A 25823-nucleotide genomic window follows, 5' to 3' on the forward strand; every position below is an offset into this window, starting at 1 on the left:
GCAGCATCATGCATGTCATGCATTTCCCCTGGAAGGAAAAACCACGCAGACTTGCTCTTCTACTTTGCTGTTAAATAAAGACATGCCTATGATGAGGTGATAGCTGGTCTCTGCAGCAAAAATGCCTAATCACTGATGGAAAGTTCAAGTGCGGGTATTCCAAAAACAGGATTAAAGTCTGTTTTCAGTTAGGAAACTCAAATAAACCTGTGTTCCATCTATGTTTACTGCATGCAGCTGTGCCTCTCTCAAAGTGCTTAATGAGCTTTTTTCCTTTGTGAACAACTTACACACAAAGGTAACAACCTTGAGTAGATATTATGAAAAAAATACCTGTATAAGACAACACAGACCAGGATGTTTGCTCTTTCTCCATTAACTGAGAGGTACTACATACTTCATAATCACTTGCTAAGCTATGTAATCAAATGCCAGGAAGTAAATCTAAACTGTGAAATGAGAAACTACTAAGAAAAAAAATAGAAGAAACTTTTTTCCAACTATTCTGGTCATATCTCATTATTTTCATGTATTAAAATGTAGGGAATAGTCTAAATATACTTGAATTTCACATTTAATGAGATCAGTTCAATTTGGTATTTAACAATCACTGTAAAATTTTTCATTTTGATTTAATTCAGTTATAAGCAATATATTTTTCAAACTGACCTCATTACTGGTGGAGTACATTTACACAAATATATAACTTACATAGCAACATGGGTCAAATCTGAACAACTCTTCATGTCTGTTACTTTGCTGTTGTTCATTTACTACTCACTCCCACAGGATTACTCATGTTGGCACCAACTTTTCCTATCTAATAGAGAAGTGGTGTTATTTAAAAATAAGTTCAGTTTCCAAGTAGAAGTTATAGAAAGTATTAAGTACAATTTATGAATTCTACTTTTAGTTAGAATCACCTCAAAATGTTTATCTACTAAAAGTCGTTTCAATAAATGTCAAAGTAAAATGCAGTTTTTCTTTTGAATTTTAAATAAAATTAACCAGATGAGGATTGCAATTTCTATGTAAATCCACATTCTATAAAATTGGGACCTCAACTGCAATCTTCAACTCAAAATCCTCAAATCTGTATTTATTTTCAAATGATTAAATAACTAAGACTTTATTAAGGCTAGATTAAATAACTAAGACTTTATTATACAATATGGGTGTATATTTTTAATGAAATAGCATACTTTTCATATACATTTTATAATCGTCCATTATATTTATTAAATATCATTCCCATCAATATTGATTTTACCAACTTCACATGTGTAGAAAGTATGTAACCTTTCTATACAGATGATCTAATATCCTCATTAAAATTTAAAACAGAAATTCTGATGTAATTAGTTCCAACCTTAAATCTAAATATACTTGCTCTAACCAATGTTTTATTTTAATAATTATAATGTTAAGATAAGTTTCCTTACTAATTTCAAGTTCTAATCAAAGAACAACAGCTCCAAAATAGACTCTGAGAAAGTTGTGATTAGAAATAATAGAAAAGTGTGCTTTAAGTGTATTCCTTAATGAAAATTACATTTTTAAAAATCTAAAATATAAGCTGTATATTTTGTTACATTCTCCCCCAATTATTTTGTGAATTTTTCAGAGGCTACCAACGAGTTGATCTTTACTTACCAAAGTTTAGCTCACAAATTTGCTACATAATGTAGCCTTCATTGTCATGAATTTTGGCTGTGGTAAAAAAATCATGGCTCACATTTCCATTTTCACTGTTAATAAAACAGAAGGAATTACCCAATCTCAAAACAATATGTTTGCTTCAGTTTAAGCCATTGGTGTCATTAGCCTTAGGTAGCCGAGGAGTGGCTTGCCTACTCAGAATACACTTAGGGATTCTGGCAGCTCTTAGCTTCTCACAGGGCTGTGGTTTTGTTTATATCCAGTATTATATGTTCCAGTCCACTTAATCTTTTGGCTTGTTACTTTGTTCTCCAACTCAGAACTTCTTTCTCCTCCCCACCCAGTTCTCTCAATGCAGAAGTCTGTATTATAGGAAGGCCTGGGTTCACCTTCTGGCTTTTACACCGCATGTATTTTCCTGCACAGCTCATATCCTTGAAAACACTATCTGGCTTCTTTCAAAATGAGCATGTCTGATATGGCACTTTTAAAATTATCTAAAAAGTTTAACCCCCCTTTGTAAGCCAGGTACCCACCAGCTTTCAGATGGTCCCTATTGTCTTGGAAGATTGCTTCAGCTTAGACTTTATCCTATTAGTGGTACTCATTATTTATGCACGATCAGAAACTGACAGCTGTGTGACGTCTCTTCCTGCTCTAGCCATCATAAAGCTCTATCTGTCTTCTTATCTAGCAGTGTTACTTGACATCTATGAACATCAAGTGAAGATTTGTTCCTCCTGGAGAACTCACCAACCCTTTCAACTAAAATCTATACAAATGATCTCAAAATTCTGTCTTTATTCCCACAGGCTGATGATTTCTAGACCTTAATATTTGGTCACACTATATGAATTTTGAACTCTACATATCTAAAACAAAACTCAGTATCATTCCCCCGATATTGGCTTGCCTTCCTGTTGTTCCCATTTCTGTCACTAGCCCTATAACACTTGTGTTCTATTCAGGTCCCACTCAAAGCAAGAGAGTCAGACCTGGGCCTTGCCCTGGAGTCCCATATTCTCTCCTGGGCATAATTCACATAGGAGGCTCACCCACCTTAAAATCCAAAGCCCCGGCAACTTCCAGTGTTTAGGTATGTGAACAGTACCAGGACTCCAACAAGTGAGCACAGCCAAACAAACAGGAATCCAGAGAAACACTGTTCAAAATTCCAGTCAGGAAGACTACATTTTGAAAAGCCTTCCTATGGTTATTAAGGCCCCAGATACTGAGGGCAGGTCAAAGGCTATAACTCCTGTCCCTAGGAGATGGCCTGACAAGTTCTAGGTTTAGACTCTGTTCTCACATACATGACCAAAGCTTTAAATGGGGACCAGCAGAGCCTGTTCCTAATATCTGGGGCATCTTTGGGAAATGGGGCAATCTGCTGGGGGGACTCAGGCTTAGGGGGTCTCTTATGAGAATGCAGGGTGCCCACAGGGGTGAGCTACACATTTGTAACAATTAGAGGCCAGGATTAGCTCAAGCTTCATGCAGTGGCTTAAGGTACTAAAAGGAGTCAACATCTATGCAGACACTTCATTTCCCAAAAATTTGATTAGGGAGAAATTCTTAAAATAAAAGCTCCCTTGCCTAAGGAGGAGCAGACAGGTCAAAGCTGCCTAGCGGCTCCTACTGCACACCAAGCCTGTGGGTCCTCAGCTCACTGCAGTTGGCCTGAGAAGCTAAGGAAAGGAGGTGACGCTTATTCTTGAAAATCATGGGAACAGGGTTCAAAGTCAAAATACTCATTACAGGGCAGTGACCCTCAACCTTAGGTGCATAATAGAATCACCTGGAGAGCTTTGAAAAACACCAATCTGGTGTCCCATTCTACAAAGATCATTTCCAGATCTCTGGAGTGGAACCCACACTTTAGTATTTTCTAAAGACTTGGAGTTGTCATATTAAGCAAATGAGAACATAGGATGCCAAATTAAATTTAAATTTCAGATGAACAAAAAACACTTTTTTTAGTATAGATAACAAATACATTTTTTAGGACCGCACAATATTTGGGACATTCTCATACTCAAAAAGCCATTCATTGTTTCTCTGAAATTCTATTTTAACCATTGTCCTGTTTATCCTCTCCGGCAACCAATGTGACTCTAATGTGCAGAAGAATTCCCTAGGGTTAGCCCACAAAGATACTATCCCTCTAACTTGCAAAATATGGCTTAATTAGAAGTGAATTCTGTTGACCCAGCTAAGACTCAACTTTCAAATTTGGTTCACTATGATTTAACTCACTAAACTTTAATAATACGTGTTGGAGACATCAAGATTTTGCAACAAAGGAATAAACAAGATATTGTCCTTGTCCTCAAGAAACTGCAGTCCAAAGTGGAATAAAATTAAATCTTACATACATTTCATTAAATTAAGGAATAATATCTTTAAAATATCTACCTAAATAGTAATTGCTCATGTTAACATTTCTGTTTATAAGACAGATCCATATGGAGCAAGACTTACAGAAATAAAACCTATTTAGTGAAGGAATGAAAATTACATTCTTGAAAATGAACTTTCAAATACTGATTTAAAGCTTTCCTCATCTGCAGGTTTTCTGGCACAGAAAGTCAGCCACTTTAAGTTCTGAACGAGGTCTCGCTCCTGAAGGCTGCTTCCAGTTCTGAGCTAGAAGCTCTCGAGCCATATGTTTCCTTAGGAGATTCAAAGCACACTATTTAGTACTTTTTTAAGTTGGCGTTTAAAATGTTGAGCAGGATGAGACTGAGAGACATAGGACTGAGTCACAACTAGTGTCTTCCAGATTCACACAAAAAAATTGCTACTAAGAATGTCCAAGTTTCAAAAATCTACAAGCCTTTCATTTTCCAAATAAGAGTGGTTAAGTTTATTCTCATAACACTGTACCTTGCACTAACTTTTCTCCACGTGTCTTGGATGGGACAGAGTGTGGATCTGTGGCCAGTCTGGTGGACTGGGCATAACGGCACACAGCTGTGGACATGAGTCTAGGATGGAAACAGTTAGCCTCCATTGCACACCTCAACAGAACACATGCTGAAAACTACAACTCAAGGTTCACATCCATGCATTAATTAACCAAACTTCACCTGGCTCCTCTGTTATCCAGTTTACATGCCTCTGAATTTCCCACCAGGCATGGTGAAAAACTTAATTGTAGAATTAATCTAAATCATGACATTCTCACATCAGCTAGTTAAGTAACCCTGGAGAAAAAGGAATAGATGAGTTTAGCATAACATTTTCTTGATGAATGCATGTTACAGATTTTTGTTAGTGTCATTGATGTAGTTAGCAGCCCTGTGCCTTTACCTCCTGATGGTTCCATATCCTAAATATTTTAGCTACCAGTTATTTCCCACCTTTCTCATTAGATTTGCTTGCCTATAGCTCAGTAAAGAGGAAATGAAGGGAAGATTCTCTTTTCATTTGCCAACTTTATTTTAATATGACACAGGAAGAAAATTTCCTGGTTATCCTGCATGGACATTTCTGTGGGGTGTCAGTTCCATGGAATGAATGTGATTGTGCATCGACACACTTGAACACAGTGGGATTTTCTGAGAAGCTCGGAGGTGCAAAGATGGTTTAGAAAGGCATCTGAGACAGGCATTTAGTACAAAACATTATCCACTAATTACAAACAATGTTTAAAAGTAATGCTGAAGTTGGGTGTCTTTGGTTAAAAAAAAAATAAGGCAAACTTTAAGGTACATAATTTTAAATTAGGCTCTGAGAATTTCATCTGAAAGAGCAGGATGCAAAAGATCACTGTTTTTCATGGTAACTGAAGCTCTTGCCTCCAATCATGGAATCCTTGACAAAAGGTGTTTCCATAAAGACATAAATAATAAGAACAAAGGTTCTACACTATGCAGGTAAATATATGTGAGAATACGTATCAGAGTTGGCCATTTGAAGTAAGTTGCTCTCATCTTTTAAAGCAAAAGAGCAATTGCTATCAACTGGTTTATTTAAAGAAACCACCACCATGTTCCCACCAATACTCAGTGTAACTTAAAACCCTCAAGCACTAATGCCCGTCTCCCTGTAACAACGGCTTCATCATGATCTGGGGCTCATCTTCACCAGAGGCCACCTGAGCCAGTGGACAGCCTCTGTGGAGAGAAGCCATCAGTCAGCACCGGTTCCCTTTTGTCCATCGATGGTACTCACCTGCTGTGTTCATGAGTACCCTGTGCTGTCTCTGACAGGCAAGTCTCCAGTTAGCAAATTCCAGAAGAGAGGCCATTCACGCATAGGCTTGCATATTTGCAAATAGCCTGATGAACTCTTCCCAGGCCTGTGTGTCTACTTCAGGCCACTTAAAATCCAGAAGGAAGCCACCAGTTATCCAAAGAACATCATCAGGGATATAAAATTTCAAGTGATTTCTGGTCTTGCTAAGTAGAGTACCAACAAAAACCCAGAAAATTCCCTAGTCTATGACTTTCATGTGTTGAAAAGTTGATTTTAATCATCACGAAAGTCACAAGCACGGGTTTCTAAACTAAAGCTACACAAAATTAACCAAACCAAATTTAAGGGCTCTGAGAAGTCCTAAATGGTACCTCCTGCGGTTAAGAAGGCCCAAATAAGGTGTGCCAGCTTTCACAGAGCCAGACTCCTGACCTGGGCTCCAACGCAAAGACTTTATGGAGAAAGGCTGGGCACAAGCCGCCCTCTGCCACAGCTTCCCAGAGCACCTTGCTTGGCCATAAAGAGTCCTGCAGAAAGCAGGCTATTCAGATTTATGAAATGCTAACTAACTCTCCGATGGGATTGTCTCCATCAAAACTGATCATTGGTCAGGCTGCTGGGTTCTAGTCCCATTTCTGCTAACCTACTGTGCGCCTTTGAGGAAGCCATTTAATATGTCAAAATCTATGTTTTCCTCTGTCAAATGTGCTGACTTTCACTGTATTGTGAGGCTAAGATACAGTGACAAATGTGGAAATATTTTTGGAAAAAAAAGCAACAAAGACACTAATGGATTTAGTCTTCTTAAAATAATATTTTCAAGTATCTGCACAAAGAGTGTCTACTCCGAATTGCCCCTCTCCTGCCAAAAGAGATGGCGTGTCTCCACAGCTCAGTGTCCTGTCTGTCACTACTACTGGAATAGGAGGCGTGTCCGTGCATGACCCTGACACGTGGGAGAACACTGTCCCTTTTACATAAGAGCACAAGGCTGCCACTGGTATTATGCCAGAGGGGGAGTCCCCCACCCGGAGAGTCAGGACAGGGTTTGACTGGCAGAATCCCCCGGGGAGGTCCCTGAGGGCCAGCAGAGCCACCTGGTGTCAGGTTTCCCAGCAGCTCGGCTTGAAGGTCGTATCCCATATTGAGGCCCAAGCATAGGCTGGCAAACGTGCCCTGGGCTACTTCTTCAGTAGAGGGCTTTGCTCTTCTCATTCCTCTTCAAAATGCAAATAAGTCATGGCCACTCCCACCCAAATGCAGGATGAAGAATGATTTTTCTTGAATGGAAAGTAATAAGAACCACAACTATAATGAGCTACCACCTCACACCCATCAGGGTGGCAACTATTGAAAAAACAAATAAGTAAATAAATAACAAGTGCCGGTGAGAATGTGGAGAAATTGGAGCCCTTGTGCACTGTTGGTGCAAATGTAAAATGGAGCAGCCACGGTGGGAAACAGTGCAGCAGTTCCTCAAACAGTTAAACACAGACTTACCATATAACCCAGCAATTCCACCTCTGGGTATTTACCCGAAAGAATTAAAAGCAAGGACTCAGAGAGATATTTCTAGACCCATGTTCACAATAGCCAAAAGGCAGAAGCAATCCACGTATCCACTGACAGATGAATGGAAACACAAAGTGTAGACTTAACATACAATGAAATATTGTTTAGCCTTTAAAAAGGAAGGGAATTCTGACACAGGCTACAACGCGGATGAACCTGGAAGACACGCTCAGTGAAATAAACTAATCACAAAAGGACAAATAGTGTGTGATTCCACTTATACAAGGTTCCTAGAGTAGCCAAGTTCACAGAGACAGAAAGTAGAATGGGAGTTGCCAAGGGCTTGGGGGAAGGGTGGACAGACTTTCAGTTTGGGAAGATGAAAAAGTTCTGGAGATGGCTGGTGGGGATGGGTGCACAACGATGGGAATGTACTTTAAGCCACAGAACTGTACACTTAGAAATGGTTAAGATGGCAAATTTTATGTTATGTGTATTTTACCACAATTTTTTTAAACGCTATAAAGGCTATTTTCATACATTTTACTGTTTGAGAACTTTCTGAGGAGAAAGTAAGCTGACCAGACAATTGTGGGCACAATAAAGTGCTGTGTTAAGGTTTCCTTACTGCATTAAAGGCCTGAGCACAGGAGATTTTATTTACCAAGAGGAAAAGGAGCAAATCCCTAAAGGGCATCTGAATCAAAGCTTTCTGCTGACTTCCAAGAATGAGCCAGTCCTACATCAAGTGTCCAGGTTGTAGGTGAGGATCAAAATCACGACAAAATATGTTCTTCTCAGGTTCACCTTTGCAGAAATTGCTGCTCTCTCTCCATTTCTGAGAGAGGTGCGTATTTGTACCATATGGTACAAATGAAAAATGAAGGTGTTTTCCCTGCCAGAGGAGGAGATGGAATGTTTGCACAGTAGAACTCAGAATATGTGCGAAACTCAAGTCCCTTGGAAAATCCAAGATTCATGGAACCTTTTCTGTGCTAGCCAGGAGTCAATGGCTTGTTATGCACCCCACCACCACAGCTGCCTCTGCTGTGCATTTTAGAGCCTTCATGCTCTGCTCAGAGCTTTCCACTCTCCAGCTCCTTTAAAAAAGAAAACTCCAGTGAATGCTTCCTTGTAAATGCATAAGAATAACAGATATGAAAGGATTCTAAGTGAGCATTATTGACAAAGGCATTGGCTACAATAAATAATTATCTCTACCTTATTTCTTTCCCTCTTCTCCAAAGGATTTGCGGTTACTACCACATAGTTAGAACATTTTAAAATTTGGATTTGGGGCCATAATCAGTAATTTCAAATGAACAATAATTTTTATGGACACAAAGTAAATGGAATTTTCAAGATATCATAGCTAATCAAAATCTGAATCATCCCTTCCTTGGTTTTTTTATTTTGTATAAGTTGAAGACATACATGTATGTAATAGCAAGGAGCAGAATACGTTTAAGTGTGATCCTGTTTGGATAAATCCTCTAAAACATATACATATATGCTGGTATGTGCATAAAAACTTCTAGAAGAAATCACAAGAAATAAGTGTTTACAGTGAAAAGAGAACTTCCTAGAAGTAAGCTGTCTTCATTTTAGAGTTTTCTGTACAATTTCAAACTGTTACCCTATGCTAATATGTGTGTATACATATCCATGCATTCATTTATTCAAGATAAAGTGCTGAAAATGCTCAGAGGAATAAGACAGGACCTCTGGCAGAAAATTCCTTATAATCCATTAAGGAAACTGATAGGTACATTATTAAAATAATAATCATGTTTGTGCTGTAATTGTTTAAAAACCTGGATTCAAATCCTGAGTTGGCCTTTTTCTAGCTGTGTGATCTTGGGCAAGCTACTAAACCTTTCTGTGCCTCAATTTTCATCTTTAAAATGAGGGTAAAAACAGTTCCTACCTTATAGAGCTCTATGAAAATTAAATGAATGAGCGTATGTAAAGTGCTTAGAACAGTACCTGGTACACACTATGCTTTCAATGAATACCTGATATTATGACAGTAAAGATGTAGCACAAATATTGCCCTGCAAGGGAAAAAAGAGCTTCTGCCTGGGTCCTGGGTTACCAAGGCTTTGAAGTGGAGATACCACTTAAGCCAGGCCTTAAAAGATAAGCAGTTTTTTGCCAAGTGAATAGAAGGGAAAGGACATTTCAGGAAAAGAGAACAGTACGAGAACAGGCAGGGAGATGTGACTGCCTGGACAGCAGCCCAAAACAGGCAGTTTGAACTCCTGAACTTTCCTTTCTGGAGTGTCTCATGGAAATGAAAAAGAAAGAGCAACTTTGTTCATTTTTAAAGTTCAGTACGTAATTTGTGTAAAGTCTGACCCTTCTTATGGCATTTCAGGCTCACTTGTTAAGTTGTTTTTTTATAGTCTTCTCAGTAGAAGTTCACACCTGATCAAACATCTGTAAATGAGCTAGTATTAAAAAAATGAAAATCTTGAAATACAAAGCAGATACCCACACAGACCTCCAGAGCACAGGCACATGGTAAGGGGCAGGCCTCACACCTCTCGCAATCCAATTTACACCTGCTTCTGGGACTGATTAGTTGGCAATATGCTGCCTGGCCTTGGGAAACGGCTTTATGAGGGGGCCATTCTCGGCACCTACCAAGTGAGATTCAAGGTAAAGGTCCAGTACCTCACATTTCCCTGGTTGCCCCAGATCTGAAGTCGGACTGTGACCTCGGGCTCCTCAACTTAAGCTACACTGAGTCAGCAGCTACACATTTGAAACTCCTCACCAAGAGGCTTTCACAAATCTCATCTCATTTGGTCCTCACTCGGAGCCTCTGGAAAGACATTAGCATTTCCTTCTTGTTGGCAAAAAAGTGACCCTCTGAGAAGGTAAGCAGTTGCCCAAATCCCCTCCTGACCAATAGTTAGGATTTTTGTCCAGGTCTTCCAACTCCATATTCAGTTCCCTTTTTACTGCTATATGCTGCCTCCTCTGAGATGAGCCTTAAACTCAGGAACCCAAGATGTCAGCCTCACAGCATCGCAGAGTGTTAGAGACATAAGAATCTTGGGCTTCTGGCCCTGGGGACTCCAGTCCATGCACCAAGCAGCCACTTGTTGCCCATGAGTCCAGATGTGCTGTAAGCATTATCTATAGACTGACTGTATCATAGATTGCCTATCCAATATCCTCTGCCATCTTCCCTTCTAACAGACACCTAGATAATGTGCTCTGCTTAAAAACTACTTCTTCAGCCTCCTTTGCAGATGGAATAGCCATTGAGGTAAAAGCATAAAAGAATAAAAGGTTTTCAAGAGAAATGTTTCAGCCTTCCATTGCCCTTTGTCCATCAAGCTGCAAGAAAAGCGGCTTGTGACCATGAAGAAAGGGCCAGAGAATTTCAGAGAGCTTGCCTATAAATGAACACCTCTAGACCTCTGTATTGTGAGGCTCTACATCTGTATGTGTGCAATCTACCATGGTTAGAACTCTGTTTCTAGAAGCCATATGAAATCCCTGAGTGATACACTGGCTAAATATTTGTGCATACTGAATATATGACTATTATCCAAATGTTTGTTTATACTGATGTGGTTAGTAAAATTCAACTTATTTGAAAGAATTTCTGAATAAAAATGGCTTTCAGTCATGTATTTTCTCAATTCAGGATATTTCTATATTCAGGAAATATCAGAAACATAGATGCTTGCTATTATAAGGGAGTCTGTGAAGTTTTTTTTTCTTTTACGTCAGTAAGGTGAGATGTCCCTAATCTCCTTCAATCCTTAACGTGACTTTCTAAGGCAAGTTCTCTGGACTCTTGATGGGGTACTCTTTCCACCATCCCACTGACATCATGTTGGACTGCTGTTGCAGACAGATCGTACTAGCAAGAAATGAGCAGAAATGGGAGGCTCATTTTGAGCAAAGTCCTGGGGCTTCTAAGGTTAATCCCAACACTCTTCACAAAAAGATTCTTCAAAGGGCAGAATGTACAGCTAAATCTTGGGTTACATCCTTGAGTCTTATCCACCCTCATGGGAGAAAACACCCCAGTCAGTTTTATGCACAAAGCTCAGCACATTGAATGTTTTATCAGTGAGGAATGACAGAAGGAAGCAGGGAGGGAGGGAGGGAGGGAAAACAGGACCACCGGGTATTATTAAAAAGATGCAAACCAACAACACTCACATGAACTGGGAGTCTGAGGCACAATTTCCTTCATGTTTTATAATAATTCCTGAGAATGTGAAAAGAGGACCACCATTTCACTGGTAAAATTGTGAATCTAAAGCAATTAAATATTGTGACTTCCCACCTAGCTATACAATCAAATATACCAAATAATTTAATATTAATCAAGTGTAAAAATGAATGGCATTTTATAGCCCTTGAAATTCTTGCCTGGGTTGTGTGATTTATTAATTATAAGTAACATGTTATATTTCACAGTTTGTGCTGTTTTCATTAGAGTAAGTCCTCAAGAATCCCAAATTCAGGTACATGAGAAGTTTATAAAACAATTTATAAAATTTGTTTAAAAATAAAAATAAAAATAAAATTTGTTTAAAATAAATAAATAAATAAAATTTTGTTTAAAAAAAATCCAGTTATGTTAATTCAGTAATACAAAATAATAGCTAATAAACTATGGTTTGTGTATATGTCATACAAGATTCACAATAAACAATTCAGTAATACAAAATAATAGCTAATAAACTATGGTTCGTGTATATGTCATACAAGATTCACATTAATAAGCAGATTTGTAATCAGAAGAACTAACTTGTATTTCTACATATAAGTTCTAATAATATCCTTCAATATTTTCTTTCTTACCCAGGTTACCAATCTACAATCTTGTTTACACTCTTTTTTTTTACATCAAACCTTCTCCCTGCCCTGGAGAGCAAAGATAAAGATAAACCAAGTCCATTATCACTAGTGATAATTTAGTAAAGTTTGACTACATGGAATTTTATTGTGTGACTATGATGGCAATGAGCCCATATTTAAAGAAAATTTGGGTTGTTTTTAAGCTAGTAGCTTCTTTTTCAATAAATAAGGTGAACCTAAAATTACTGCTGATATATTTGTACATTTGTGAAAAGACCTTCCCAGTTCAAAACTCACCTCCTCAAAGTATCCATTCCTACCCAGTCTTATTCCATGCTCTGCTCCTACTTTAAACCCCATTAAAATAATAGTAAAGAGATTTGTAAAATGGCAAACACACACACACACACACACACACACACACACACACACAGAGTCAAAAACAACAACAAAGTAGAAGCAACAGTAACAGAATTTTGGAAGCTGGAGGTAGTTGGATAAGTGATAATCAACTAGGCACAGCCAGGAAAGCTGATCCAAGACAACAGAGGACAATGTTGAAAAGAAACCTGAATTGTCCTGCAAAACTCCATAACCTCACTTGGAAAACTTCAAACAATACTGATCCCTATGTCCTGTTGCCAAAAATTCATGATTTAATTGGCCTGTCTCATGGCCTGGATTTTTTAATTTCTTGAGATTTCCTAGGTGATCCTAATATACAGACAAGTTTTGGAACCCCTGCCCTAACATGAAAAACAGAGAGTAAAACTAATGAAACAAAGCAAATTGAAGGAAACAGAGATTATGCAAAGAGAAACAAAAAAATATATTAAATCAATGTCACAAGAACAGGGTTCATAAAAAAAAAGAAACATTGAGAGAATAAAAATGTTCTGGAAATTGAGACTATGATAGTAGACAAGAAAACTTAAATAAAGCTTCCACAATAGAGTAAAAAAGTCTTCCTGAATGTTAGGTCTCAGAAATATTACATCCCATCATCACTTTTCAGGAAACTACTGCAAGATGTAGTCCAACTAAACAAAGAAGTAAAACAAGAAGGAAAAACAAAAGATATCCAACAATGGATACCCAACATAGGAGCCAGCATCTTTCTAGACTGATGGGAGTAAAAATTCCAAGAAATCAGGCTTAGAGAGCAACCACTGTAGAGTGAGATAAAGTTCAGATGGATCAGAAGTCTCTGGGAGAAATCTCTTAAGAAGGTTAAGATTGATGGGTTACCTAAACATCTAAAGATTTGTAGAAAAGATTTAGACAGTTAGTACATTGTTTTTGAATTCATGACAAATATCATTTTAAATAAGCAAATTTTTTAAGTCAAGGCAACCAGTAACTCTAGGGAAAAGAAAAGGCTGTGATAGATGTGAAAAAACACAGCAGTGTTCTCATTCATGAGCAGAATTTCTGTCAGTCATGAACAGAATTTTCAAAATCACAGTAGTTGAAACACTGGAATTTTATTTAACCAATAGTTGTAAGTGAAAGGAAAGGAGCAACACACAGCAGCAATTCACCGGAGAATTCCACTTTATTGGGGAAAGGTGCTGGGTTATATAGGAAGGGGCATGGGGTGATTGTGGTGTTACTTCTACGGGGCTGGTGGCTATTGGCTAGGTGGTGGGAGTGGGAGTGGGGAGAGAGGTGATTGGTCTTTAGGTGGCGACGTCGGGAACTGAGGACCCGGAAGAGAAGCCGGAAGTTCGCCATCTTACTGGTGGGGGCCCTTCAGTAAGTATGTTGGAAGAATGAAAGCAAGAAGCAGGACATAGAAGATGTGAGTATGTGTGGTGGGTCGGGGGTGGTATGTGTTGTATGTGTGTGTAAGTTGAAAGTGGGATATTGGAAAGAGACTTAATCCTTATCTTTCCCTCTACAACATTCAATTAAAAAGAAACTAAATATGGGGTGGGGGCAGAGCCAAGATGGCAGAGTGAGTAGAGCAATGGAAATCTCCTCCCCAAACCATATATATTTTTGAAAATACAACAAATACAACTACTCATAAAAGAGAGGCCAGAAGACACAGAACAACAGCCAGACCACATCCACACCTGCGAGAACCCAGTGCCTCGTGAAGGGGGTAAGATACAAGCTGTGGCCCGGCAGGACCCGAGCACCCCACACCCCAGCTCCAGGCGGGAGGAGAAGAGTCAGAGCGGGAGGGAGACAGAGCCCAGGACTGCTAAACACCCAGCCCCAGCCATCCAGACCAGAGCACAGACACAGTGTGTGGGGTGCTGGATACTAGGGAAACAGGACAGTAAGACCTGTGAGTGGGTCCCCATAACTGGCACCCCTGGGAGAAAAGAAAAGTGAGTGCCCTTTGAAAATCTTAAAGGGACAGGGGCCTCACAGCTGGATGGAAGTGCCCTGGCACAATCAGCCCAGTAGCTGGAAATCCCAGGGAACTCTAGGCACCCCAACCCCCTGGGCGGCAGCGCAGCTCAGAGGACCCTAACAGTTAAACAGCCTCCCGCCTGTTCCCCCACTGGCACGACTCCGCCATAGCGACAGTGGCCACGCCCATAGCAAATGGGCAGAGTTTCTTCCACAGCGGCCAGGCAAGAATCAGACACCCCGTCTGCACACAGCTGCCCAGCACAGGCCGCTAGGGGTCGCTGTTCTCCCAGAAGAAGAAAGCCACAACTAGCAAGAAGGGACGTTCTCCCAGCCGACACACACACCAGCTTCCCACAACTACCTATATCTCCATGAAAAGGCAGAAGAATTTGATCCAGACCAAAATCACAGAGCCAACCCCTGAGAGGAAGATAGACCTAACCAATCTCCCTGAAAAAGACTTCAAAATAAAGGTCATAACCATGCTGATGGATCTTCAGAGAAATATGCAAGAGCTAACAGATGAAGTCCGGAAGGAGATTACAGAAATGAAACAATCTCTGGAAGGACTTAAGAACAGACTGGATGAGGTACAAGAGGCCATTAATGGAATATAAATCAGAGAACAGGAATGCAGAGAAGCTGATGCAGACAGAGATAAAAGGATCTCCAGGAATGAAATAATACTAAGAGAACTGTGTGACCAATCCAAAAGGAATAATATCCACATTATAGGGGTACCGTAAGAAGAAGAGAGAGAAAAAGGGATAGAAAGTGTTTTTGAAGAAATAATTGCTGAAAACTTCCCCAAACTGGGGGAGGAAATAGTTGCTCAGACCACAGAAGTACACAGAACTCCCAACAGAGGGGACCCAAAGAGGACAACACCAAGACACATAATAATTAAAATGGTGAAGATCAAGGACAAGGACAGAGTTTTAAAGGGAGCTAGAGAAAGAATGAAGGTCACCTACAAAGGAAAACCCATCAGGCTATCATCAGACTTCTCAACAGAAACCTTAGGCCAGAAGAAAATGGCATGATATATTTAATGCAATGCAACAGAAGGGCTTTGAACCAACAATACTGTATCCAACATGATTATCATTTAAATATGAAAGAGGGATTAAACAATTCCCAGATAAGCAAAAGTTGAGGGAATTTGCCTCCCACAAACCACCTCTACAGGGTATTTTAGAGGGACTGCTCTAGATGGAAGCACTCCTAAGACTAAACAGATGTCACCAGAGAAAATAAAATCACAGCAAAGAAAGCAGACTAACCAAATACTAACTAAAGATAAAAAATAAAATTAACTACCCACAAAAGCAGTCAAAGGAAACACAAAAGAGCACAGAGCAAAACACCCAACATATGAAGAATGGAGGAGGAGGAATAAGAAGGGAGAGAAATAAAGAATCACCAGACAGTGTTTAAAAGAGCCCAATAAGTGAGTTAAGTTAGACAGTAAGATACTAAAGAAGTTAACCTTGAACCTTTGGTAACCATGAATCAAAAGCCTGAAATGCCAATAAGTACATATCTTTCAATAATCACCCTAAATGTAAATGGACTGAATGCACCAATCAAAAGACAAAGAGTAATAGAATGGATAAAAAAGCAAGACCCATCTATATGCTGCTTACAAGAGACTCACCTCAAACCCAAAGACATGCACAGACTAAAATTCAAGGGATGGAAAAAGATATTTCATGCAAACAACAGGGAGAAAAAAGTAGATGTTGCAGTACATGTATCAGACAAAATAGACTTCAAAACAAAGAAAATAATAAGAGATAAAGAAGGACATTACATAATGATAAAGGGCTCAGTCCAAAAAGGGGATATAACCATTATAAATATATATGCACCCAACACAGGATCACCTGCACATGTGAAACAAATACTAACAGAACTAAAGGAGGAAATAGAAGGCAATGCATTCATTTTAGGAGACCTCAACATGCCACTCACTCCAAAGGATAGATCCACCAGACAGAAAATAAGTAAGGACACAGAGGCACTGAACAACACACTAGAACAGATGGACCTAATAGACATCTATAGAACTCTACATCCAAAAGCAACAGGATACACATTCTTCTCAAGTGCACATGGAACATTTTCCAGAATAGACAACATACTATGCCACAAAAAGAGCCTCAGTAAATTCAAAAAGATTGAAATTCTACCAACCAACTTCTCAGACAACAGAGGTATAAAACTAGAACTAAATTGTACAAAGAAAGCAAAAAGGCCCACAAATACATGAAGGCTTAGCAACATGCTCCTAAATAATCAATGGATCGATGATCAAATTAAAAAAGAGATCAAGCAATATATGGAGACAAATGACAACAACAGCACAATGGCCCAATTTCTGTGGGATGCAATGAAGGAAGTTCTAAGAGGAAAGTATATAGCAATTTACAAGTTTCTCTTGTAAAACAAAGAAATACAAGGAATCCAGATTGGTAAAGAAGAAGTTAAACTGTCACAATTTGCAGATGACATGATATTGTACATAAAAAACCCTATTTAAAAAAGGAAGAACAATCCCAAATGAATAGTCTAAAGTCACAATTATTGAAACTGGGAAAGAACAAATGAGGCCCAAAGTCAGCAGAAGGAGGGACATAATAAAGATCAGAGAAGAAATAAATAAAATTGAGAAGAATAAAACAATAGAAAAAATTCAATGAAACCAAGAGCTGGTTCTTTGAGAAAATAAACAAAATAGATAAGCCTCTAGCCAGACTTATTAAGAGAAAAAGAGAATCAACAAACAAAAACAGAATCAGAAACAAGAATGGAAAAATCATGATGGACCCCACAGAAATACAAAGAATTATTAGAGAATACTATGAAAACCTATATGCTAACAAGCTGGTAAACCTAGAAGAAATGGACAACTTCCTAGAAAAATACAACCTTCCAAGACTGACCAAGGAAGAAACACAAAATTTAAACAAACCAATTATGAGCAAAAAATTGAAGTGGTAACCAAAAACTACCCAAGAACAAAACCCCTGGCCAGATGGGTTTACCTCAGAATTTCATCAGACATACAGAGAAAACATAATACCCATTCTCCTTAAAGTTTTCCAAAAAATAGAAGAGGAGGGAATACTTCCAGACTCAATCTATGAAGCCAGCATCACCCTAATACCAAAACCAGGCAAAGACCCCACCAAAAAAGAAAATTACAGACCAATATCCCTGATGAACATAGACGCAAAAATACTCAACAAAATATTAGCAAACTGAATTCAAAAATACATCAAAAGGATCATACACCATGACCAAGTGGGATTCATCCCAGGGATGCAAGGATGGTACAACATTTGAAAATCTATCAACATCATCCACCACATAAACAAAAAGGACAAAAACCACATGTCATCTCCATAGATGCTGAAAAAGCATTCGACAAAATTCAACATCCATTCATGATAAAAACTCTCAACAAAATGGGTATAGAGGGCAAGTACCTCAACATAATAAAGGCCATATCTGATAAACCCACAGCTAACATCATACTGAACAGCAAAAAGCTGAAAGCATTTCCTCTAAGATCAGGAAAAGAAAAGGATGCCCACTCTCCCCACTGTTATTTAACATAGTGCTGGAGGTCCTAGCCACGGCAATTAGACAAAACAAAGAAATACAAGGAATCCAGATTGATAAAGAAGCAGTTAAACTGTCACTATTTGCAGATGACATGATATTGTACATAAGAACCCTAAATAGACTCCACTCCAAAACTACTAGAACTGATATCGGAATACAGCAAAGTTGCAGGATACAAAATTAACACACAGAAATCTGTGGCTTTCCAATACCCTAACAATGAACCAATAGAAAGAGAAATCAGGAAAACAATTCAATTCACAATTGCATCAAAAAGAATAAAATACCTAGGAATAAACTTAACCAAGGAAGTGAAAGACCTATACCCTGAAAACTATAAAACACTCTTCAGAAAAATTAAAGAGGACACTAACAAATGGAAATTCATCCCACGCTCTTGGCTAGGAAGAATTAATATCATCAAAATGGCCATCCTGCCCAAAGCAATATACAGATTTGATGCAATCCCTATCAAATTACCAACAGCATTCTTCAATGAACTGGAACAAATAGTTCAAAAATTCATATGGAAACACCAAAAACCCCGAATAGCCAAAGCAATCCTGAGAAGGAAGAATAAAGTGGGAGGGATCTTGCTCCCCAACTTCAAGCTCTAATACAAAGCCGCAGTAATAAAGAAAATTTGGTACTGGCACAAGAACAGAGCCACAGACCTGTGGAACAGAATAGAGACTTCAGACATTAACCCAAACATATATGGTCAATTAATATACAATAAAGGAGCCATGGACATACAATGGGGAAATGACAGTTTCTTCAACAGATGGTGCTGGCAAAACTGGACAGCTACATGTAAGAGAATGAAACTGGATCACTGTCTAACCCCATACACAAAAGTAAATTCAAAATGGATCAAAGACCTGAATGTAAGTCATGAAACCATTAAACTCTTAGAAAAAAACATAGGCAAAAATCTCTTGGACATAAACATGAGCGACTTCTTCATGAACATATCTCCCCAGGCAAGGAAAACAAAAGCAAAAATGAACAAGTGGGACTATATCAAGCTGAAAAGCTTTTGTACAGCAAAGGACACCATCAATAGAACAAAAAGGTATCCTACAGTATGGGAGAATATATTCATAAATGACAGATCCGATAAAGGGTTGACATCCAAAATATATAAAGAGCTCACACACGTCAACAAACAAAAAGCAAATAATCCAATTAAAAAATGGGCAGAGGAACTGAACAGAAAGTTCTCCAAAAAAGAAATACAGATGGCCAACAGACACATGAAAAGATGCTCCACATCGTTAATCATCAGAGAAATGCAAATTAAAACCACAATGAGATATCAGCTCACACCAGTTAGGATGGCCACCATCCAAAAGACAAACAAAAGCAAATGTTGGTGAGGTTGTGGAGAAAGGGGAACCCTCCTACACTGCTGGTGGGAATACAAATTAGTTCAACCATTATGGAACGCAGTATAGAGGTTCTTCAAAAAGCTCCAAATAGAAATACCATTTGACCCAGGAATTTCACTCCTAGGAATTTACCCTAAGAATGCAGCAGCCCAGTTTGAAAAAGACAGATGTACCCCTATGTTTATCGCTGCACTGTTTACAGTAGCCAAGAAATGGAAGCAACCTAAGTGTCCATCAGTAGATGAATGGATAAAAAAGACGTGATACATATACACAATGGAATATTATTCAGCCATAAGAAGAAAACAAATCCTACCATTTGCAACAACATGGATGGAGCTAGAGGGTATTATGCTCAGTGAAATAAGCCAAGTGGAGAAAGACAAATACCAAATGATTTCACTCATATGTGGAGTATAAGAACAAAGAAAAACTGAAGGAACAAAACAGCAGCAGAATCATAGAACCCAAGAATGGACTAACAGTTACCAAAGGGAAAGGGACTGGGGAGGATGGGTGGGAAGGGAGGGATAAGGGTGGGAAAAAGAAAGGGGGCCTTACGATTAGCATGTATAGTGTGTGGGGGGGCACGGGGAGGGCTGTGCAACACAGAGAAGACAAGTAGTGATTTTACAGCATCTTACTACGCTGATGGACAGTGACTGTAATGGGTTTTGTGGGGGGGACTTGGAGAAGGGGGAACCGTAGTAAACATAATGTTCTTCATGTAATTGTAGATTAATGATAACAAAATTAAAAATAGTAATAATAATAATAAAAGAAAAAACCTAAATATGTAAAGGAAGAAGAGCCTATACATGTTATTTAGACATATGGAGGCAAATAACAAAATAATCTGCTAAAACAAATGAAAATGTTTACCTCTGATTAGGGGGAAATAAGGACAAGATGGGTAAGAATGGCCATTTCTCACCAAAGGCTTTATAAAATTTTATGACTCTTCAGATTATGTGAATGTATAATGAATATGAAAAATGTATGTGAAAATACAAAGATTGTTATCTAAAAAGTTTCATATATTTCGTATATAAATTGTTTTATGAATGGGCTGCTCCAATTTTTAGCATGACAATTTGAGACCTTGTTACATTACCTTAATAATTCATTTTTATACTTAATGTCACATTTTTCCAATCAAACACCAACTTCTCATATTTTCACTTTAATTAAAAAAAGAATGTTAACGTGAGCTCTGATAATTTCTAAGATGATTAAGTAAGGTTTTAAATGTAATGTTTCCCACCCTGTAGAGTATCAGAATCTATTTCAAATCTTGAAGTTGAAACAAGTTTGCTCAAGCAATTAGCATTGGAAGGTTGGGAAGTACAAAAGATGCAAATATGTCTCAGAAAACCTGGGTGCCTGCCCTCATACTGGGCTCTCTGGAGGTTCTCTCTCTCACTGGCCTCATAGGGGCTGCATTTTTCTTTCATTTAGAATTAATTTTCCTTATTGGCCCAGTCAGAGTACCACATAAAGCCACGGTTCTGGCTTTTTGCACACTCAGTGAGAGTCAGGTGGAGGGGGTCCGGCTGTGGGTGACTCTGGCTAGACAGACACCCTTAATTTGGTTGTAAATTTCCTAGGAAACTTGCTGTTTCTGGGTTCTTCTTTGCAAAAGCATTCTGTCTGTTTCTGATACCCTTTATATTGGCTCCCTGCTTGATCATTTTAAAGATGACCTTGTCCACCTTCAGTCCCCCTGCAACCAAGAATGACATTTCTCTCACTCAGCACCTGTGTGGATGAGCTGGACACAGAAAGGACATTCCAATGGCTGCTGAGTCATCGTCACCAAAATCCACGGACCCCACTGTTTCTGCTTTTCTGAAGGTCCCTCGGGGCCTTGCTCTGGATTAGAGGTGTGTTAAGGAAAAGTAACTGAAATCCCAGAGGTTTCCTATCTATAGGAGCTAAGAAAAGGGGTCTCCTACTTTAATCCAGCTGAGAAGAAACCAAGCAGACAGGCACTTAGAGATCCTTTGTCACCCTGTGCAGACGAACAAAAGTCTGAAGGGCCAGCCAAGGCCACAAGGAATATAGCGAAGGAAAGAATAAAGCTTTTTTTTGGGCAAGTAAAACTGACACTACAGAATTCATTCTTTAGATCTTGATGGTCAGTGCTACATAGTGCAAGACATTTGAACCTACTCCACAGTGCATTATTTCCTGGAATCATGAGGGAGCCCATTCTTTATGACAGGGTAGACACACGGAACACAGCCACATCCATCTTCATGCTGTAAGTAACACAGCACCATACAAATGAAACATTAGTAAATGTCTTGATGATAACATCTAACAGCAAAATCCTTGCTTATGAAGAATCTTCATATCCTGTTAACTCAAGAAACATAATTTTCTAAGTTAAAGATCATAACTCAAACAAGTGATGCTTACTAAAACTATATATAATTAAGAATCGACTGTGTAGCTAAGTAGAATCTTGGACTTAACGTCCTTTGAATTAAATTTTGATATGCAGAGTACTTAAAAAAAATAACCTCTGCTGTGTACATCAAAATCAACACACCTCAGGATTCAGTATTTTAAAAAGTCAAAGAATCCTACAATTTGAAAGGCATGTGAATGTATCTCATTCAAGCTATAATACCCTTGAAAAATGGTTGCCCAGCTGTGAGCTCATGACTTCATGAGGCTGTTCCAGTACAGAAGGCCCCAGGGTCTGGAAGGGCTATTCTTACACTAGACACCAAGCTTAGCACTGCTGGACTCATCTCCAAGATGCTGGCTTTGAGGAGTTTACCAAGGGGCACGTAGTAGTCCCTGGTGCTGGGCTGTCCCTTCTCTTGGCTGACTTATCTCGTTACCAGTTGCACACATTCCCAAACATCTCAGGACGTTAAGGAGCACTAAAAGTTTTCTAAAAAGGCTAGGAAATAATCAGCGCCTCCAAGTGCTTAAGAATCATGTACTGCTTCAAGCCCAAATATGATACTGAGACCCTGTAACTGCAGAATTGAAAAAAAGTACAATGTTTCAAGTTACAGACAGATGTAAAAAAAAGCAGAAGAGATGCAGTAGGGGAGGGGAGGAAAGAGTTCTGGGTCCACAAAGCCATAGCCATTCACCAGGAAATGGTTTTAAGTGTTTTGAGGCTGTAGGTGAGTGGTTTTTGAGAAACCAGATCTCAGTGGTAGGTGTCTGCTTAAGTGAATTCCATCTTGGATTCATTCTACCATTGAGAAAATTACTAGCTGCTGCTAAGAGAAGGCAGCGGCCATGCCCAGAGCTGTTAGGCTATTCAAGACATAAGAAAGCATGGTGACAAGTCGGAATGGCTCACAGGAACCTCAGACCAAAGCAGCCCTCAAATCCTTGGCTTTGCTTATTATATAATCAACCAAATGATCACTCAGGCTGAAACAAATTTTCGTGTAAATATCTTAAAACTGGATTATTACACCAGGAAAGACCAGTTTCTGATACATAATACTTCAGAATTGCAAATAGTGCCAGATGCTCTTGTCATATGAAATGTGGGCCTAGGACAGCACACTGTGTGGGTCAGAGAGGACGCAGGCAAGCAGAGCGGCAGAGCCCCAAGGGTGCAGAAAATTTGCTGTTTCTGGCCTCTTTCATCATTCTTCACAAATCTTGAAGAACTGCCTCTATTAATTAATCAGTCAAATACCACCATCATTTCAAACACAAAAGTTTGGATTATATTACTTCAAGATTCTGGCCACAAGGAAGGAGCAAGACACTAGAAAGCACCACAAGGCTTTCAAGGTAAAAATGTAAATTGAGGAAGGTGGAAGGCATGCCCAGAAAAGGAACTGCCCAGAACTGGGGCAGGAGCAGGAGAAAATTCCCCCTTCTCCTTCAGGGTCTCTGGGACGACCACCCCCAAGTGAGCAGGAATTCCCCCACGGGCAGGTATTCTTTCACAGAAAACAAAGATTAGCATTTCCAAAATTTTAGAATACCCAAGAATCACTGGTGGTTGAACTTGAACATGAAGATCAGAACTATTGATTCCATCGATCTGGGAAGGGGCTCAGAAATTTAAAAAATAGTAACACTGTTGGCTCATACATCATCATCGTCATCGTCATTACTATTATTAGCTAGGATTTACTGAGGGCTTACAATGGTCTGGCACTGCCCTTCTTTAATTCACCTTGACCTTATAAGTGCTCATTTTCCCCCCATTCTACCCACATGTAAATGTAGGCAAATAAGTGTTAAGTAATGACTCCACAGTCATTTGGGAAATAAGTACCACGGTTTAAAAACTAAACCCAATAAGCAGCATCAGACACTGGGTAGCACGTCCTGGTACAGTATGCTTTGTTTCTTCCTCTTTGCTCGAAAGTATTTTTCATACGTAAGACCCCGGCAGGGCATTGAAACCTTGCTGTTTTCTGCAGAATGGAGGGGGCCTCTTTTAAGACTTTTATTTAACTCATCTCACATTGTTTGAAAAGTTTAAAAATAAAAATGTGTGATAATGTCTAGCCTTCACAAATTCCACGTTTTTGTATCAGGCTCTTGGTGGCCTTGAGCCTATGTACATTTCTATGTCACCGTCTACCATTTCCCTTTTGAACTGCCTGCTGTTGGGCTCCAACTCACAGTGCATTTTCCTCTATCAGCAACTTCCCTCACTGCCCCTTCCCCACTGGCCCTGCATTCCTGTGATGCCCGGTTAGGCTGGGACTAGCTAAGGCCCACATAATATAGCTCTCTCTGGTTATCCTGGTGACCAAAGGTCCTCTGTACTTGGCCGGTTTCTCTTTACCCACATGGAAATCCAGAAATTCACACCTGCTTTTCCCCAGTCTTCAGATCAATCTAAGCCCGCACCTCCCAATCAGCAGGCTCTCTGGTTTCCTCCACCCAAGCGCAATCCAGGAAAGAGGGAGCTGGACAGCATCCAAGCACCTGCAGCCCCGATTTCTGCAGTGCCCCCTTCCCATGTTACCTCCCCACTGGGCCCTTACAGTGCCCGGCGCTGTGATGACATCTGTGCTGGTCTGTCGGTGCCTTCATGCAATGGGCCATGGGTGCTCCTGTTCCCTTCTGTGTGCCAAACCGCATGCACACCTGTGCTCCCGAGGATCCAGCACTTTAGCTCAAGGCCATGGTCACAAAGCACCTCCTCGTTGCAGCCTTACTTACAGGCCATGCCCTGTTGCTATGCAAATAAGAATACAGGAAGTCCAGTGGAATGTGAATTTCAGATAAGCAAGGAGGAACTTTTGACGATAAGTATGTCCCAAATACTACATGGCCATACTCATACTAAAAATGATGCATTGTTTACTTGGCAGCCCTACCCTACTACTGCCCACAGCAGTGGACCAATGTCCTTCCAGGAGAGGTTCTCTTTAGGCCTCTTGGAATACCTCCCAGATGGCAGACTTCAGTTCCTCAGACACGGTTTAATAACTTGGAACCTCACTGGGGAGAAGGTGAAGGTCTTATTTTGTTTCTGTCTGGGAAGTTCCTCCTAGGGGGCATTTTTCAGCATTTACCCATGAAGACCATTGGGAGAGGAATTTCTGACAAACTACAAAGGCCCCCATTAAAATCTATCTTGGAGGTGGTTTCTGTGCTTTTTTCATTTGTTTAACACAGAAGGGTCACTTAAACAATTTCTTCAAAGCAGAACCAAGACAACTTTTTATCTCCATCCAGATGGAGATGTAGTTGGCAATCTTCTAATGCTAGCTTTTCTCCTCCCTAAAGTGCTGCCTTATCAGAAAACCCACTAAGCTTCTGAAAAAGCATTATATGGAATCTGACAAATAAAGTGAATGGACAGCTAGCTTAGAGCAAAGCTCTGTGTTCCAGTAAGACGCCCACCTTCAGTGTGGCGTCCCCACACTGAACAAACCTGCCCTTCGAGGAGGCAAATAGGCTGTCTTTTTCTTATTCAGTAAGTGCTGTCAGCTAACCATGACGTCAGCCCTTGGGTACACAGAAGAATGTCCTAGCAAATCTGCTGCCCTCGAGGAAGCACTTTTTAGAACTTTGCACAAAGGTATTTTGCCAGAACCAGCCTGTATTGCAGAATTGCCCAGCGTAGGGGAAGATAGGATGGGAAAACACAAATAGGAGTCAGGTCTCAAAAACCCAATTTTCCTTAATTGCAGCAGTAAATAAAAGACTCTAAATACCACATGAGCAGGTCTCTATGTGGTTAGAGCCTCTGGCGTTCACTTCAGAGGCCAGTTTTCAGGCCAC

The 25823-nt window shown here is 39.6% G+C and overlaps 1 protein-coding gene across 3 annotated transcripts in view; it reads right to left on the reverse strand.

Moving 5' to 3' along the window:
• MYLK4 (myosin light chain kinase family member 4) overlaps nucleotides 1–25823 on the reverse strand; it is a 109924-nt gene that overhangs the window by 46561 nt on the left and 37540 nt on the right. The window lies entirely within an intron of this gene.

This window comes from Manis pentadactyla, chromosome 16 (genome assembly GCF_030020395.1).
Source record: "Manis pentadactyla isolate mManPen7 chromosome 16, mManPen7.hap1, whole genome shotgun sequence".
NCBI classification, from domain to species: domain Eukaryota; kingdom Metazoa; phylum Chordata; class Mammalia; order Pholidota; family Manidae; genus Manis; species Manis pentadactyla.